The 16,803-nt window shown below is 37.9% G+C and overlaps 1 non-coding gene across 1 annotated transcript; it reads left to right on the top strand.

Annotated features, from left to right (window-relative positions):
- Positions 1-15,973: 15,973 nt before the first annotated feature.
- Positions 15,974-16,080, top strand: LOC141644638 (small nucleolar RNA R71). The gene has a single exon (XR_012544250.1). It is a non-coding gene; the product is annotated as a small nucleolar RNA R71 (small nucleolar RNA).
- Positions 16,081-16,803: the final 723 nt, after the last annotated feature.

A 16,803-nucleotide genomic window follows, 5' to 3' on the forward strand; every position in this document is an offset into this window, starting at 1 on the left:
TTCTAGAATCATTCTAGGAAATAAAGAACAATGAGAGATATTTATAACGGAAATTGATTACACTTGCGATCATGAGATGTGCAAGAAGGATGAGTCCCGCACACTGTGAAAATAGTGGGAACTATTCTTAGGCTAGAGGGCCTATGTCTTGATTGGATCTCGACACGTACTCAGAAAGTTTTGTAATGCAAATGTATACATTAAAAGGGAAAACGAGTATGTAGTGAGGTTGAGTAAGGTACAAGAAATTGATAAAACCTACTAACCAAAGCCTTCTCAAAGGCTAAATATGATGAGTCATGTCATTTCAATTGAATTGAAATGAACAACTACGTACAAGATCAAATTAGATTATAGAACATGAAATAGTAATCAGGCATTGACTATTCATATGTGATAATCGCATTTGTCGTTCGAGTTTTACTTTAAAACTCTTTTATTATACTTTGTTACATCCAAACGGGTTGTAAAGACAATTGAACCCCGTTAAAGTGAACACAGATTAACATAGTATTTGCCCATAGTCACTTGTATGAGGTGACGTCTTGAAGTGACTAGAGTGTGAGGCGATTGATGGCAAGTTCAAGTGCCATAGAGTCATGTGAGATGACTAGTCGATCACATAGGCAGACTGTTAGGAACATTTTGTCGGGCCTAATGACCGCTTATAGAGTTCTGGCAAATTTATATAGCCTGGTCGTGGCGAGAGCTACTATAGTATTCGAATGAGTCGATTCTTTTGACTAAAGACTGTTCACCTAAGATGGCACAGTTTTCGATTAACTTTGATTTGTGTTACTACGACCTTCGTAAATGGGGTCAAATGGGCATATTTTGGGTTATGATGGCTGTGGCTAGTCGAAGGGAATGAGTGCGATAGGAATTGTCCACCCCTAGTCAGGGTTATAACAATATCTCAGGGCCACTCGAGGAGTAATGAACTGGAAATGCGTGGCCACGCTCGGAAAGTATCTATGATAGATAAGTCCGGTCAATCAGTTATTCTCCAGATCGAGGAAACCACTCTCGATATGATAACTTGCAAGTACGACCTTAAAGACACCTTGCATTGAGTGGGAGATAGTAATAGGACAAGAGAATTGGTGACGCACACTTGTCGAGGACAAGTGGGAGATTGTTGGAATATGTGTCCTCCGACAATAATGCGATCACGAGGACAAGTGGGAGATTGTTGGAATATGTGTCCTCCGACAATAATGCGATGACGACTGTTGATCATGATGATCACATGTTTAAATCTCATTATAAAGAATACAATTGGGAAGTAATATTGTTCTTGTCATCAACTGGTCAACATATATCGGTAATGATTGGCTGACTAGAGTTTGACATTACTGTCGTGCGACGGTGGTGATCAGTTGACCCCCTAGGTCATACCTATAGGGCAACACTCTTAATTAATTATTTAATTAATCGTATAATGTTACGAGTTAATTAAATTACTTGAAAAATTGACGGACGATTTTGGAAGTAAAAATTTACGTATCAAATTGAAATGTGATTAAATGAGATACGGTCTGAGTAATCGAATTGTATCATTACTCGGATGAAATTATTGTTTAAAGAAACAATCGGAATTGAATGAATTATTATAATTATGATTTATAAATTGGTAAAATATTTTGGTACAAGTAATTATGAATTACTGAGTCGATTTTTGTATATGACGTATTTTTATTAATACGTTGATTTTTAATATGTTAAAAATACATGACAATTTTATGTTACATGTGACATGTGACATATTGACAATTGACAAAAAATAATATGGAATCCATATTACAATTAGTGCCAAAAATTGGAGGTGGATTAAACAAAGATTGTGTTTGTTTAAATTAGTGGTAAACATAATAATTGTTTACTTTAGTAGCCATGCAACCCTATGGTTATTGTAAAGAGCAACAATTGCATGCATTGGCTCCCTCCTATCCAACCCACCAACCGGTTTTTAGAAGAGGAAAAACATTTGGTTTTTCCTCTCCTTTTTACTATATGCTTAAGATTATTATTCAAGCATTATTCATTCTTTACTTATCCAAAAATAAGATTTCTAGAGAGATAAAAAGCTCTCTTATTCTTCTCCATAATACCGAAATTATTAAGTGTTCATAATAATTTTGGGTCAATTTTCTACTAGATTAATATTATACTAGTACTTATAATATTAATTTGAATTAAGAGAAAGCCTTGGGTATAAAGCTTAGGGAGAGATCCTACACTTGGATCTTGGTTCATCCATAAAGGAAAGCTCAAGAACAAAAGAAAAGGAGATTTCTTTTGTGCCCATATTGAACCGAAATTACAATGTAAGGGTGATTTCTTCTTTTGCTAATTAGTTTGCATGCATAAGACCTTTATTAATTTTATGACAAATTAATTTATAACATATATGAGTATGTTAGTATGTATATAGATCTACATTTCCTTCAGTAAATAGGTCATTTTGGATCGTGTAAGTGCATGTGGTAGTGTGTGTGTGTTGCTTTAAAAACCATCATTTCTCTTACACATTTTACTTTCCGGCCATAATTACTTTTGTTCTAACCCATTCACATGTGCATTAGGTGTAATTAAATAAGAAGAAAACATTCCGCCACTAGCTCACATGTACCGTCCAAACCAAGCACAACAACACGAGTGTTGTTCATTTTTTTTCCACTTAACTTTTGCATGTGGAAAATTCTAGTGTTCCTCCCTCTAAAATCCTCAAAAAATAAGAAATAAAATACGAAGTGTTAGTATCATAAATCTAATATTTTTACTAAGTGTTAGTATGTTTTTCAAAGGCAATCTTACATAATATCTAGTTAATATTAGTAAGATTTTGGGGTAAGTTCTAGGGTGTTTAAGAAAGGAGGTGTTCTATCTTTGACACTTGAAGATGGAAGATCTTGCCAGTTATTTTAAGCTTAAGAACAACAAGATAGGAGATCTTGTTGTGCCCAAATACTACCATTACTCAATGTAAGGAAAAATTGTTTTTCCTCTTCTTTTATATTTTTAAGGCTTATATATTACATGCATATTACATAGATCTAAAGATTTCTAAAATAAAGAATCTTGATAACGTAATTAGAGAGGTCTAATTTGAGGTTATAGTCTTTTAAGTGGTATCAGAGCTTTGGCTTGTTTTATTATGCATGTTAATTTTAAGCATTTTAATCTAATTATGAGATAATTTTAAAAGCAAAAATGGTACTAAAATGAGGATTTTTTCACGAATTTTTTTGCATGCATACCTTCTGATCTCAAATTATTTGTGGTCAATTTTGGTGAGTTGTGGAATTATTTTGCTATTTTTAATCATTTTTATGGAAACCGAGTCGGAAATATCGTATTTTGGTTAAGAGGTTAACTAAAATATCTAAACTTGAACTATGACCTTCAAATTTTTATATGTTATCACATGCAATATTTACACATGTTCTGTAAAATTTCGTAAAAAGTTATGAAGATTTGCATGTTTGATGATTTTTATGGTTAAAAATCGATAAAAATCGATTATTTTATTCAAAAAAAATAAACGTAATTTATGGGTATGAAATTTTTTGGTATATTCCAAAATATGTTTTATATGATAAAAGTGAAATTTAAAAAAAGTTTTCACAATTTTTGATGTTTATTGGATTTTATTCGATAAAAACCGATAAATATGGATGTTTTTGTTCATAAAAATAATTTGAAATTTTAGGACTAAATTTTTGATCTTTTTAGGTTCCTGGAAGAGTTCTAGAATGTACAAAATTTTGGTGTCAAATTTTGTAATGGTTAAAATTATTTTTGATTTGTTTATCAAGGTCGTGATAAAAACGATTTAAAAAGCACATGGATAATATCAATTCAAACTAATTCTTATTAAGAAATTAGTGTGGACTAATTTTGAGTTCTAAATTAGTTTAGATAATTAGTTTGAGCTTAAATGAGATTTAAGTGTTAATTATTGATTTTTAACGGGTAAAAATCGATAAATTTCGCAAAACCGAACTTTTTAAGAGATTATGCTAAAGGGACGATTTAGGCATGAAAGTTATAGCATTTTATTTATTTTTATTGTTGAATAATGAACTTAATTTATTTAATTATTTATGTAAATTTTTGTACCTAGTATGGCCTTGTTTATTTTAATCGTTATTACCCGAAATGTAAGGGAATAGCGATTTGTTTGTAATTTAAATACGATCTCGTATCGTCGGTTTGTAATTAATTAATAGTTTTATACATTTATTTAATTAATGTATAATAGGAATAGCTATGTAATTTGATGTAATCGTTATATTTACCAGTGTTTCCAAAAGACGGAATTTACATCGAGATGGAGCAATTTTGGAAGAGGTTCCAAATCCCACAAGACGGTGCATGCTTGGAAGATGTTCCAATGAAGATGCTAGGGACCAAGGAGTTAGTTTCCGAATATGTAATAATCTAGTTAATTTGATTAGCTAGATGGCCATACTAGGATTTATCCGTTTTTGCATATTTATTTATTTTATTTTACTCTAGTTCATCATGCCGAAATCGCCACACATGCATTTTATTTCGTTTCATGCTTTTATCTTTCTATTGTCGATTTAAAGTTGTCAAAGATTCACCAAGTTAGTTCACTTAAAGGAGAATTATAACTAATTGACAAGATCTTTCACATTCTTTTAATTTAAAATTGAGATTAGCCTTACCAATTATTAACACCTATGAATTGTTGGAATATGTGTCCTCCGACAATAATGCGATCACAACCGTCGATCATAATGATCACATGTTTAAATCTCATTTTTAAGAATACATGTGAGATGTAATATTTTATAGTCAACTGGTCCATACATATCGGTAATGATTGGCTGACTAGAGTTTGACATTACTGTCGTACGACGGTGGTGATAATTTGATCCCCTTAGGTCATACCTATAGGGAAATACTCTTAGTTGATTATTTAATTAATCGTATGCCGATACGAGTTAGTTAAATTGCTTAAACTGACGGATAATTTTGTGAGTAAAGTTAACGTGTCTTATTGTAATTCGATTAAATTAGATACGGTCTAAGTAATAGAATTGTTTTATTACTTAGATAAAATTATTGTTTACGAAATAATTGAAATTGAATGAATAATTTATTATAAATACAAGACGTTGTAATTTATAATTTGATAAACTATTTTGGTACATGTAATTAAGAATTACTAGTTAATTTTGTATATGACATATTTTATTAATATGTTGATTTTTAATATGTTAAAAATACATTATAGTGTAAAATGTCATGTGACATGTGACACATGACAAAATTGACAAAAGACAAAATAAAATGGACCTTCCATTTTATATGTGTGCCGAAAAATTGGAGGGAGTATTAGTGTTTATATTGTGTTGTTTTAAATGAGAAAACACAATGATTACACTAGCTAATAGCCATGCAACCCTATAGCTTTTGAGAAGAGCATCTCTTGCATGCATTGGCCTCAAATACTCCCCCCTCCAACCGGTTTTGCATGTGTAAAGCCAATGGGTTGTTCATCTATAATTATTCACTACCTTACCTAATATTTTTCTAGTGTTAGAAAATATATTCTCTCTACAACTTGTGAATTTTTAGAGAAATAAAAACCTCACAAAATACTCCCTCTTGGACTGAAATATTCAAGAGCAAATACAAATTATTTTTGTGTCAAATTTGAAGTAAGATTAATATTATTACTAGTTCATAATAATATTGGTTATTAAGGGTGTCAAATTTTTTTTTTCTTTTTCACGTCTTTTTCATCATCCTCCCTTCCTTCATAGATTACCAACTCCGACTCAAATGGATACAAGCCAAATTTGGCACAATAAAATATATACCGCAAAACAATCTAAACTAGCTTGACAAGGCAGACTAAATTTTGATGTAGCTAAGGGTCAACAGGCAAATTTGGCTAATGTGGAGTTAAATCGGTAAAAATGAAAGAAAGGAAAATTGTAAGCACCTCCCTGCATGTGACACCAACCACTAACCCGAACGTATGACGGCAAAAAGCAATTGAATTTCATATACGTGCAAATTAATGAACATGCTATGCAAGGAGTAACTACTCACAATCCTACATGAAACTGGTCACAAATGACACCAGTTTATACGGCTCTAATTCCTTTGAATTTATAAGTAGGTTGCCAAAATTTCAGGTCAAGTCTATTCGTTCAGCTAAATTAAACATTAACTCGTAGATATGCAATAAGACAAAGCTAATAAGATAATTAATTCAATGCAAGGCTTAAGCAAAAAGACAAACGCAGTGCAATTTCATCAATGAAATCTATCGTTCCGACTCAACCTATATGCTAAAATAAACATGAAGTTTTTTGAATTTTATAAATTTTTCAATTTTTTTATGGAATTTTTGAATTTTTTTTTTAATGAAAAAAAACAACAATGCGTAAAAATTAAACGTGACAACAGAAATGCAATAAAAACAAGATGCAGACATAGATATGGATGCATAACCTCCCCAAACCAAACCGTACAATGCCTCCATTGTACCAAAACATGGAAAGGAAATGCAAACTGAAGGAGAAAGAGACTAAATACGGAAAAACTCACAAAATGCGCGAATAAGGGACCTCCCCAAACCAGCCAGCAACGTGGGAGGTCACTAATAGCTCCGAAACATCGTCACAAGAAGCTAAGTCAAGCAATGGGCGTCCAAAACAGCTCGATCGAGAGGAAAAGCGGTCGATCGAGTAGAATAGTGGTCGATCGAGTAAAATTTTTTTTTTTTTTTACTCGATCGAGTAGAAAGTTACTCGATCGAGTAACTCGTCTTTCTGCAGCTTAAAAGTCGAGTAGACTTCCTGCAAAGATGCAATGAAAAACAGCCCGCAAACTAACTAAACAAGCATACTAAAATAGTTTATGGTATAAAAACCATTTATTGCAACTGAAATTAAATAAAAAGCAAAATAAAATCGCCGGGTTGCCTCCCGGGTAGCGCTAGCTTCGACAGTCCCGCTCGACCTTCCTCTCATCATCCAACAGCACAGATCATTGGCCCACTACTAGGCCTCTGACTGGACGCGGTAGCTTCAGCAATTGTCAAGCAGACATCCGGCCTCCACAGCTTGGCAATGTAAGAATAACAGCTTCCCACAGCATCCGGGTCCCAAACTATTGTCTCAACACGCAGCTTCTTCCTAGACGGTGTAGCTTTATCAACACCTCCTCCTGGGTCGTCTATCGAGGCAGTTCCGGATTCCAGACTCGGGGCACCCATCTCGCCTCTCGGGTCTGTGAACTTGTCAAGACCTGCAGAAAGAGAAACAAACAAATGTTCCTCCAATTTGCTCCCAGAATGGGGCGGAGGTGTTATAACAGCAACAATAAGTGACACACTAGGAATATCAGACGGAATATCAATGGACTCTACATGAGGGATATCGTCACGGGATATGATATGCATAGGTTCGTTAGGATCATCAGACTTAGTAAAAACCAAATCCTCCCCTCCGACCTGAAAGGTAAGTGTCCCAACCCCGACATCAACAATTGCGCCAGTAGTGCACAAAAATGGTCGTCGCAAAATAATGGGAACATTGCGGTCTTCGGGTATGTTTAAGACAATGAAATCTGCAGGAATATAGAAATTCCTGATCCTAAAAGGTACGTCATGTAAAGCTCCTTTGACCCGTACATAGGAGTAATCAGCCAACTGGAGAGTCGTTCTAGCGCGTGTGAACTTAGTCAACCCAAATTTCAAGGCAAGAGACAAAGGTAAAATGTTGACATTAGAATCGAGGTCACATAAAGCATTATCAAACGAATGGGTCCCTATTGAACACGGAATAGGAAAACGACTTGGGTCAGACATATTAGGGAGGGTCCCATTCCGAAGAAGTGTGCTACACTCTTCAGTCATCGCAACATTCATTACCGTCTTAACATCACTAGTGTCCCTCTTAGACCAATTAATTTGACCGATAAATTCAGAATAAGAGGGTACATGGGCAATCATCGCTTTGTAGTGATTAGCGACATTGAGATCTCGGATACGGTCCAGGAATGCACGGTGTGGCAGCAACCGTTGTGGATAGGGAATTGACCGAACTGTAATACTACTCGATCGAGTAGTTTCCTCATCATCTATAGTCGGTTGAGGATCAGTGAATAGCTGAATGAACGCTTCTTCCTCAAGAGTCTTCGATCGAGTGTTTACATCCTCTCGATCGTGGGTTACAGCATCAATCTCGTTCGATCGACCGATTTTATCACTCGATCGAGTGATTTCTTCAGCAATTTCAGTCGATCGAGTAAAAATTCCACTCGATCGACCATCCTCAATTTCTGTAATGTTTGATCGACCATAATTATCACTCGATCGAGTGATGGGATGAATAAGTTCACTCGATCGAGTTGATTTTTCACTCGATCGAGTGTCTGCATTGCACGCAGCAAGTATTAATTCCAAAAACTCGTCTAAATCATCCTCCAGGGTATCTTCATGAAGCGGAATGGTGTCGGTGTTGATAGCATACACCGTCTCACATTGCTCTTGCTCGGTAATTAATTGATCACACCGGGCCTCTAGCTTCTTCATACGGCTATCAAATTCCGCACTAGAATTATGACACTGTAGTGCAAGTGCCAATATCGGTGACTTAACTTCTTGACCTCATCATTCCTAGCAAGTGGGGGAATTGGTTGCGGTGAGAAAGAATAACAAGGTGGTGGGTAGCCTTGTTGCAGCAACGGTTGTGGTCTAGGCCTCGGTGGAGGAGCAGCGTCGTAATTATTACCACAACCCCAAGATTCTTTCCTCTCCCAATTAGTAGATCTTTCAGTTTGAAGCTCAAACTGAGCAATAAGTCGAGAGACGGACGTCATCTTGGCAAAAGAGTCGAAGGTACTCAATCCTTCCCTTCGATAATCTTTTTCTAAAATCAGTCAAATAGACCTGTAGGACCTATCAAAACAGCACTAAAGAAAAAGATAAGAACGGCCTCAAGGTACTCAGTCTTCCCTTGAGGCGAAAAACAGACAAAATTAAAACAGATAAAGAGCGTCGCCTCCACGGCAACGGCGCCAAAATTTGATACGGTCGTTCTGTACCAAAAATAAATACCTAGATTACTACTAACAGAAGTCAGCGGTAAGTAGGGTCGATCTCCACAGGGAGGCTAAATTGCTATCTATCTGTTTAATTCGGTTTGTCAGAGTGTCACAGAAATGGGGGTTTTGATTGTTTTACTAAAACTATTAAGAGATTAAAAGAGAGGAATTAAGAAGGAAGTAAGTTTTAAACAATAAAGAAGGAGACTAGGGTGTCAGGTCATCAATGTAAGCCAAATAAAGATAGCTAAGGTCACAGATAGGTCACTAAACCAGTCTAAGGGGCTACGAATATCTCCTTTCGGTCTCAATTCGCCCTAAAACACTATTAGCTTGACTTTCGCCCTCACTAAAGTGTCATATTGTTCACTACAGGTCTCACCCCTTCCAACCTTTCGGTCCAGGTCAAGGTTTACCGGATTAACTAGTTAAATTGTGTCGACTCAATCAACTGATTAAAGTTATATGTAGTGATTGCAACATAAACACGATAATATGACGGATCTGCGATCTAATTAATCTAAATCATCGTTTCATGACTCCCCTAACCCTAGCAAGAGGATTAGCTACGCATATTGATGAAACAAATAACAAGAATAAGCAAGCAATTAATTAAAAGAGGCATAATAGAGAACGAGTAACAAGAATTGAATTGCATAAATTAAATACGAGAGTAATAGAGATTAGGAACAAACTAATTATGAATAAGAATAAGGGAAGAGAAATTACAATTGATCCGAAAAATAGAGAAATGAAGAACAAAGCAGTCGTCCGTCCCCTCTACTGACTCGCGGGCATGAATGATATGCTATTAGGTCTAAACTACTCTTATTTATACTAATTAGTATCATTATCATTAACTAAAATATAAGATAAGCATAAGATAAATCTAATTATACTCGACAATATCCTTCTCGCTGTAGCTAGTACTCGATCGAGTGATTTATCTACTCGATCGAGTACTTCTGTTTATTTTCCTGCTTTGCGCACTTAACTTCAAACGGCTGCCATTTCTTCGTTACTTGGGCAAATAGGGTGATTCCGGTGGCGTTGGAAAGCTAAGAGGACAAACGTTAATCCCCAATTGGCATCACCTGAATATCTGTTGTAGAACTCGAGATATGGCTTTTCAAAATAGGCACTTGAAATTTGAAGTTCTTCCTTTGCTCGCCTAGCTATCTTTCTTCTTTGCGCATCTCAAAATAGCTACATTCCCGCTCCAAATTCACTCTTCCTCCAAATGCATGCTAAACGGACGGTAAAAGGCTTAATTTCACTACTTTCTGGTTCATTCCTGCAAATAAGACAAAACAAACCAAAGTAGCATATTCGGGGCATTTCATAGCATAAACTACGATAAAAGCGTAGAAGTACGTGCATAAATTAGGCTAAAAAGACTATATAAAATGCACGTATCAGTTTCTGATAAGAATTACTGCCGTTGTGGTTGCCTCCACTCTGGTAGCTCTGACTTCCTCGGTTTGACCATGACCCAGCTGGTCTATTGATCGCGTAGCTCTGCGCAGGTCTCTGGAAAGTTCCCGGTGCACTTGTGCACTCATGTCTCTTGTGGCCTACACCACCACAACTGAAGCAGGTCGTTCCCCAACTACTACTACCACCTCCACGGCCACGCCCAAAGGAAGCCCCAGCACTGAACCCTGACCCAGAAGAAAACCCTCTAGACTGATTGTGGTTGCCTTCCTTGTGCCTAGATTGGCCACCACCCTCGCTCTCAGACTTCCTTTTCTCACCACCTAACCTCTCCTGAGCCATCTCCACCAACCTCTCAGCTCTCCCAGCCCTCTCATAAGCTTCCTTAACATCAGTAAGGACTCCCACGGGTAACTTATCCATAATCTTAGGGGTCAACCCCTCTCAAACCTCGGCGCTTGATTCTCCTCACTCAAACCCATGTCCTCGGCATACCTAGACTTGTCATTGAACCGCTGTAGTACTCGGCCACGTACATCTCGGCGGTCATCTTAAAACTGTCAAACTCTTCTCTCAACTTACTCCTCACATGCTCCGGTACAAACTCTTTTCTCATAGCCCTACGAAACTCTTCCCAAGGTATAGCAGGTAAACCTTGGTTCGCATATAACTCCTTAGCACTCACTTTCACCGTATCCCACCACTTACCACCGCCTCCCTCGGATAGAACGCAGCTGTTCCACTCTCATCTCATCGGACGGTGAACCAAATCTAATATGTTCTCCATCTCTCTAAGCCAGCTATGAAGAAGGTTAGGCTACCCAACCCCCTTGTACTCTTTCGGGTTAAACCTCGCTATATAGAGGCTGATTTTAGAGTGATCAACCTCTTTCTCCTTATCCTTATCCTTATCTTTCCCCACAGTCTTTAAAGCCTTAGTAAGAGCATCCTGATGCTCCAACATCTTAACGTTGTCATCTATGTTCATAAGCTCAGCTCTCGCATATAACGCATTCTTCTTGGGAGGCATCTTGAAACTATATCAGAAAAAGGGGCGGATATAAACATACGCGCCAAAACCTCAAAACACGAAAACAAGATGCCCAGACCCTACTCGATCGAGTTCCCAAACATACTCGATCGAGTAACAGGCTACTCGATCGAGTGCCCACCATACTCGATCAAGTGCCCCAACATCAGACCCCAAACAGACCTTCTGATCTCTAACATACTCGACCGAGTGACCCCCTACTCGATCGAGTGCCCGAGGTACTCGATCGAGTGCCCAAAAACACGATTCTGGACTCAAAATCGTCAAAAACCCACCCGATCAAGTCAGTCCCACTCGATCGAGTCATGCTAACTCAAAAACGCAACCCGCATGCTATATCATATTCTAACATGCTCAAAACTTTATAAAACCAACGTTATATCATAACTAAGCATATAATGCTACGCATCTTTTCATACGATCTACGAAATCATTATATCATGTTATTAAACGCCACATTGTAAACATCCATCATGTTTCTCATTCCAACAACAGTTCCACATATATCATCAACCTTTCTTTCACATTCTTAACTTTCTACTGCAAACATCCAACAGTTACACACACTTCATCATATTCACACACAAGCTAACCAAACAACGCATACGACCTTGACATACACCCCCCATGTGACCGGTTCAAAATTGTATGGCGAGTTCGCGACTTCAGGACGTCTCCCAAGCCTTTGCATTAGCTTCTACAACCTTTACCACGGGTTCATTTTAATTGACTCCCTATGTTCATTAGGTTCATTGGTATAACGATATTACCATCTCGGTTACCCGAGGCATGATATTCATAAGACAATAACGAAACACTTTAAATGATATAACTTTAGTGAAAAGTACAACTAAAGCCAAATCCCAAAATACGGGTACAAGTTCTTAAAACCAACTGTCTACTGAAATAATGAAATGTCATAAAACTAAAAGACTACAGCGGAAGACTTCTATCGTCAGACGGTAGCACCTCCCAACTATCCCAAGATTCTCCACTCAAACCTCGCTCACCATCGCTCACCATCCCCGAATGGATCACCGCCGGTTTACAAAACAACAACCGGGGTCGATTAATCACACAACTCAATATATCAACAATAAGATAAACAGACAACTTAACCGTCACACACACACAATCACACCAATCCCAACAATCTCAATCACGAACTTCCACTAGACCACCACGCCGCCGTGGGGGACCGCAGCCGTTCCCACCTAAGCCCCGCTCATCATACCGAGCGATAACCCTGTCCATTAATGTGCACATCCCCTTCCATGGCGGGTTCCACGAAGGGCGAAACTAGGGCGTGAAGCCACTCCCGCAAGTGACTCCACTCAGCCGAGAACGCATCTCGAGAACCATAGACAAACAATCACAATCACAGCCGTCAACACAATTACTATATCAAACAATCAATCTCAACACATCAACAATCATCCCATTATGGGACTAATACTAAGTAGGAAATCCTACCTGGAAAGCACAACTATCAGACGGTCTCTACAGCTGTATCAAAAGGCTTCTTGTACAAAACCTCCTCCTATCATACAACATACAAATGCTACCAAATCACAAACTACTCAAAACCCCCCAAATCCCTAGATTTGGGTTTAACCACCTTAAAGGAAAGACAATAAAAAGGGTACATAGATCTTACCCTCGACGCAAGGACCTCAACGATATAACCAACGATGAAAACCGACCTTCCAAACTCCGGGATTTGCTAACAATGCGATTAAGATGATGAACGTACTTGCTTTCTCTCTTTGACAGTAAATTAGGTTTTGCAAAAGTGTTTAGAATGATGACGAAAAAGGTTATATATCTTAATCGCATAATTAACAAAACCCGAGAAAAACTCCCCGTAAACCGGCTACTCGATCGAGTACCTAAGGTACTCGATCGAGTACCCCCTTACTCGATCGAGTATCCTAGTTACTCGATCGAGTACCCAACAGGTCAGAAACTATTTTAAGACGCAACTCACCCTTACTCGACAGAGTAAGGCCTACTCGATAGAGTACCCAAATACTCATAAATACGGAGTATTACAATTGCTATCCCCACACTACGATAATGCACTACATATCAATAAAATCATTAGTCCCTCCTTCACTTCTCTCAAAAATGATAAATATCTTGATCAAAGCATAAAAATCCAAAAATGACAAAAATGCAATGTAAGAATTAAAATGCAAGTTAGGGAGTTAGAAATATTTACAAATGGTGGTTTAGAGAGGACTCCACCAAACTCTCATCCTTAATGAGATGTCATGGGGGCATGTCCAAGATGTTGTTGATGTTACTCAACACCATGAAGAAGTAGTCAAAAGCTTGTTCATTGTCATGATAAAGATCCTCAATAGATCTTTGCACTTGTTGTCCTTTATGTTGGTCTTGATCGATAGCATTACCAATGTAGGGATTGAAAATCCCTTCAAACTCATCATCCCAAAGACCACAAACTTCATCTACTTGATCAATAAAAATCTCTTGAGTTGATAGACACAACTCTCTCACATTCTTGTCTTGGCCAATGAGGCCCTCTTCTTCATTGCTTGACTTTGGTGAGCATTTCAAGCTCTCTTTGTTACAATTTCCTTGCTCTTTGAATGGAGCATCCTCGACTTTCTTCTTCCATTGGAGTTCCCACTTCTTCCTATCCTCCTTCCGGCTATAATGATCAACCATAAAACATCGTTCATGCAAACGGGGAGCTCTCATGATCTTGTCAAGATTGAAAGTTATGCTTTCATATCCCACTTCTAGAGTAAGCTCTCCATGTTTCACATCTATCACCGCACCCGCGGTGTGCAAGAAAGGTCTACCTAGAATGATTGGAATGTTGGAGTCTTCTTCCATGTCAACAATGACAAAGTCCACCGGGATGAAAAATTTCTCAACTTTTACGGGAACATCTTCCCATATCCCTAATGGTGTCTTCGTCGATCTATTGGCCATTTGGAGTGTGATATGGGTGCATTTAAGCTCTCCCATCCCTAACCTTTTACTCACTGAGTATGGCATAACACTCACACTAGCCCCTAGATCACATAAGGCTTTGTTGATTGTGGTGTCGCAAATGGTACACGGTATTGAAAAGCTTCTCGGATCTTTAAGTTTTGGAGGTGAACTCCCTTGAAGTATTGCACTACTCACCTTAGTGAAGGCGATAGTCTCAAGCTTCCGGATCGACTTCTTCTTCGTAAGGATGTCTTTCATGTACTTTGCATAGGCTGGCACATGATTGATTAATTCCGTGAAAGGAATCGAGACTTCCAAATTCTTCACAATCTCCATAAATTTTCCAAGTTGGTCATCAAATTTGGGCTTGGCTTGACGACTTGCAAAAGGAAGTCTAATCACAATGGGCTCCTTCTCATTGGCCTTGTCTTCATTTTTCTTTGAAATTTCTTCTTTTGATGGTTCTCCATCCGTGGAGTTTTGCACAACTTCTTCTTTATCACTAGCTTCCACAACTTCATCCTCAACTTGCTTCTCCGGTGCTTCATATCTCGTACCACTTCTCAAGTGAATGGCTCTAACCGATTCATGTCTTGGGCGATTACTTTGAGGTGGTAATTGCCCTTTTGCTTTTGTGAGATTGAAGATGCTAGTAGAGTCAATTGGGTTTCCAACATTTTGGTGTGGGCTAGGATGTTGTTGATGGTGATTTCCTTTGCTTAACTATCCTTTTGCATTTGAGTGAAAAACTCTTGTTGATTCTTTTGCATTTGGAGGACCGCTTTTTGAACATCAAAACCTTGGTCATTTTGTTGGTTGTATGGAGTTTGATTTTGGTAACCTTGGTTTTGGTTGTAAAAGGGTCTTTGATTTTGGTTTCTCATGGGAGGTGGGGTGTATGTTGGTTGAGGGTTTTGAACATTTTGGCTTTTGTATGAGAGATTTGGGTGAAATTTGGTGTTTTCATTGTAATAGTTTGAATAAGGGGTACCACTCTTGTATGCTTGAAAAGCATTCACTTGTTCATTTGTTCCCCTACATTCACTTTGGCCATGTCCCAAAGTTTAACAATTCTTACATATCCCACTTGGGATTGATGAACATGCCGTCATGGCATTAACATGTTGCTTTGGTGATTTTGAGGCTTCTTCAAGTCTAGCCATAGCTTTTTCGAACTTCAAATTGATGGTGTCAATGTGAGCACTAAGTTGAGCACCCAATTGAGTAATAGAGTCTACTTCATGCTTTCTTCCTCTAGTAGCCTTGCGAGGTCTACTATATTGTGAATTATGGACCGCCATTTCCTCAATCTTGTTCCAAGTTTGATTGTCATCAACTTCGTTGAACATTCCATTTCATCCCATGTTGAGAGTGTTTCTTGAGTCTTCATAAAGACCGTTCAAAAATTGTTGTACCAAGAACCACTGGCTAAGTCCATGATGAGGACATGAGCGACAAATTCCCTTGAATCGCTCCCAAGCTTCATACAAAGATTGTTCGTCTCTTTGCTTAAAGCCCGTAATTTGAGTTCTTAGCATGTTAGTCTTTTCCGGTGGATAGAACTTTTTGTAGAAAGCTAGAGCCAATTTCTTCCAAGAATCAATTCCGAGGGTAGCCTTATCAAGGCCTTTAAACCATTGTTTTGCGGTGCCAATTAGAGAAAAAGGAAATAAGACCCATCGAATTTGGTCTTGAGTTACACCGGTTTGAGAAATCGCATCACAATAGTCACAAAAAGTCTCCATGTGAGAGTGAGGGTCTTTACTAGGCATCCCCCTCAAATTGGCTTCTTTCGATTAATTGGATAAATGCGGATTTGGCAATGAAATTTCCGGTAAGTATTGTGGTGTGGGAGTACCATTGGGTAGGTTCTCCTCGGTAGGTACGGAATATGATGAAAATTTAGGCATTGTGGGTTGATTTTGTGTTGGGTTCTCCTCACCTTCTCTTACAAAAGGGTTGACGAACTCAATAGTGTTTGGTTGAATATCTACAACCTCACCAATACCTCTCAAAGTTCTCTTAGCAAGTCTTCTATTGTTTGTCAAAGTCCTTTCAATTTCGCGATCAAAGGGTAACAAGTTACCTTATGATCTTCTAGACATGCAAAATATCAAACAACTTGAAAGTAATTAGAACAAACCTTGAGGAGTTTTACTTCCCCAAGGCAAAGAAAGACACAACTAATAACAATATAAGAAAATATAAATCAAGTTAACACCGTCCCCGGCAACGGCGCCATTTTTGGTTGGACTCACTTG

The sequence above is a fragment of the Silene latifolia genome, chromosome 2, assembly GCF_048544455.1.
Source record: "Silene latifolia isolate original U9 population chromosome 2, ASM4854445v1, whole genome shotgun sequence".
Taxonomy (NCBI): Eukaryota; Viridiplantae; Streptophyta; class Magnoliopsida; order Caryophyllales; family Caryophyllaceae; genus Silene; species Silene latifolia.